Source organism: Durio zibethinus, chromosome 8 (genome assembly GCF_047325235.1).
Source record: "Durio zibethinus cultivar Kanyao isolate XHJ-2024 chromosome 8, ASM4732523v1, whole genome shotgun sequence".
NCBI classification, from domain to species: Eukaryota; Viridiplantae; Streptophyta; class Magnoliopsida; order Malvales; family Malvaceae; genus Durio; species Durio zibethinus.
The window spans coordinates 5,731,988-5,735,737 of NC_143169.1; positions in this window are offsets into that span (position 1 = coordinate 5,731,988).

Sequence of the window (3,750 nt, forward strand, 5' to 3'; positions counted from 1 at the left end):
TATTTAATACTTTATATTATCATTTTTGAAATTTTAAAATTTTGAAATTTTTGATTTTTTTAAAGATTAATTTTTAATTTTTAATATTATTATTTATTATTTGTTTAATGACCAATAATGAGCCATTAATGGACTTTTAGTTATAGGCCATTATCGGGCCTTTCTATGAAGCTCTTGTTGGGCCTTATACTAAAACATTTAAAAATGGACCATGCAATAAACTCAAAAAATGATGATCAAGGCTCAATTACAAAAATAAATTCGGATTAAAACAATAAAATATCTTGGATAAAATTAGATGTCTTTTGTTGCCCCTCTTTATATATTTTTGAGGATAAAGAATAATGCAAAAATATAAATAATAATTTTGTCCGCATGCTAATTTCTAAGGTAAATTTTTTTTTAATTTTTTTTTTGTTTTTGTTGTTTATGTTGAATATCCATAAATTACAAAAAACAATTAAGTTTGATATACAAGTTAGAGAACAATAATGATTGGGACTAAGTTGCGAACCAAAAATAAAATGATTAGGACTAAATCGCAAGTTGGGAAATACAAGATGACTAGGATCGAACCATAAATTAGAAAATAAAGGACTATTGGAATTGAGCCACAAGTCGAGAAATAAGGATGATTGGGACTAAGTCAGAAATCAGGAAATAAAGACAACCAAGATTGAGCCGCAAGTCAAGAAATGAAAATGACCAGGATTGAACCTTAATTATGAAATAAAAAATGATCTAAATTGAATCGCAAGTTAAGAAATAAAGATGATCAAGACTAAGCCACAAGTCAAGAAATATGGATGACCGAGACTGAGCTACAAGTTGAAAAATAAAGGACAATGGGGATTGAATGCCATGTCAATAAATAAGGATGATCGAGACTGAACTACACATCAAGAAACAAAGAATGATTGGGATTGAATCGTAAATTAGGAAATAAATGATGACAAAGACTGAGTAGGAAGTCAAAAAATTAATATGACTGAGATTGAGTCACAAGTCAATAAATAAAGATAACTAGGATAGAGCCGCAAGTTATGAAATAAAAAACAATCGGGATTGAACTACAAATTAGGAAATAAAGATGACCAGGACTAAGCCACAAGTCTAGAAATGAGGATGACTAGGATTGAGCTATAAGTTGGGAAATAAGGATGATCGTAAATCAGGAAATAAGACAAACTGAGACTAAGTCATAAGTCAATAAATGAAGATGATCGGGATTGAATTGTATGTTAGGAAACAAGAATGATTAAGATTGAAAAGTAAGTCAAGAAATAAAGAACAATTCAGATTAAACATAAATCAAGAAATAAAGACGATCAAGACTAAGCCGCAAGTTAAAAAATGAATATGACTGGGACTAAGCCATGTTGTAATGTATCAGTTTGGAGACTTGATTATTAGACATAAAAATTAAAATCATAAAAACATGGCGGAGTTGTTAATAATCTTCTTTAGAGTGTGATTGGCCACCCAAAAAAATTATCTTTTAATAAAATGGGTTTAAAGTTTGTTAAAAAAATAATTTTAGTTTATGAAAACAAGACTAGGTTCATGAGTCGATTATGAGGAAAGATTAGCACCCTTACAGCACTTATAAAATTGATGCCAATTAATCACACACTATTAATAATTTTGGACAAAAATGATTTTTATATGACATTAATTATAGTTCCCTTCATTTTTTGAAAAAAAAATTATTTAAAAAATCTTTAGAATTATTGTGAAAATTTCTAAGTTAAAGAAATACCTTAAAATTCTCTGACATAAATGTAGAATTCAAAGATAATCTTTTTTATTTAAGATTTACCACAACATTCCCTTAAAAATAGAAATAATATTCTTAAAAATGATAATTATTGGTGACTTTCGAACATTTAGGCACAGTAAAAAAAATTATATATTTCAAAATATTATTTTAAATTCATCTTATTTGTTTTTTTGAAAGCAAATTTTTTTGAAGTAAGCTTTCTATGTAATAAAGATAGAAAAAGCTATAGTAAACCATAAATAACAATAATTGAAATGCATGTATATGTATAATAAGTGTAAGAAACTAAATATATTTGCAAATGTGTCTTAAATGTGAAGAGATCATAGGGATTAGTGATCTAACCACGCAAATGTTTGAGCTCCAAAATTTGATGTCTAGGATGGAGTCACTAGGTTCCATGCAACCTTCACCAATCGTTTTGAACTCAAACTTGCCTTTAAATCCTTCTCATGTCTGTTTTAAGCTCTTTTTTAAGCATCTAAGATTGGACCCCAAAAAGTCTACATCTCTAGTCTTTCATTCCCCAATCACCTATTTAGCCAATTTTTTCACTTCGCACATTTGCACCACCACCAAATTCATGAACTCCTAATCAATTTGGCACAAAAAATTACCCAAAAAAAAAAAAAACAGTTAGATCATATTCCCATTTCATATAAAAAACTCTATCCTTATCTATTTGAGAGACACTTTGTTGCCTTTATGCCTTTAGAGCCTTTAAAGCCTCTGTACTTAAAATATTTCGACCCAAATATGAGATGTGAATACCATGATGGGATTATGGGGCATTCCATTGAGAATTGTGAGGGTTTTAAATACAAGTCACAATCACTCATAGATGCGCAATGGTTTGATCCAACTACAATAAGGGATTAAAGATTTAGAAACAATGAGAAACAGATGGTATGATGATGAACATGGATGGGGTTTTTGTTTTCAAGTGATAGTTTGGTTGGCAAAATGAAATGCTTTGTGAATTTGTTCTAATTGAAAAATGTTTTTTTTTATGTTAATATGATAATATCTTTTTGAACTTAGATATGTGAATTATGGTTTACTTCTAATTCTTGCTCCTATTCTAATTTCCACACTTTTCACCAAAGAGCTTTTTCATTTGTGAATTCATTCATTCATTCATTCATTTGTGTATCCACTTAATAGAATGCGATTCATGTGTGATCTGAAAAGAAAAAATTTCTTTGAGAATAATTCCTGCTATTTCTTCTAAAGATTAGGAGAATATAGATAAACAAGGGGCAAATGGAAAAGATTATTAAGGGATTTTCCCAAATGAACTAGCTTAAGACTTTTAAAGGAGGAATGATGGAATCTAGATGAATAGAGGAAGTATAGTCTTTTGGAAGAAAAGATTCAAGCTATTGAAGGTAAGGATAAATCTTGTGATGTAAAAAAATCCTAGCTAGTTCCAAAAGTAGTTGTTCCGCCCAAGTTAAAGGTTTCAACATTTGAGAAATATGATGGAACCCGATGTCTTGAGACATATTTGACTTAATACTATATTAAAATGGTTAGGTATGCTGGTGATGAAAAGTTTCTTATTCATGTCTTTAAAGAAAGTTTGACTGGAACCAATTGGTATTATAGTTTATAAAGCAACCAAATTCGTACTTGAAGAGATTTATTATGGGCGTTCTTAAAGTAATACCAGCATATGTTGGAATAGGCTTTAGACTAATTAACCTTTCAAAATATGAGAAAGAGCCCCAATGAGAGCTACAAAGAATATGCTACTAAATGGAAAGATGTTGCATTGCAAGTTCAACCATCTTTAACTAGTAGGCAGCTTAATTCTTTATTGGTGGATACCCTTCTTTCTCTTTATTATGATAAATTGATTGGTAATACATCCTCAGAATTTGTCGATTTGCTTTTTGTTATGGGCAAAATCGAGGATGGGATAAAAAGAGGAAGGATTATGGATGCCAATGTGAAAATTCATAATGAAA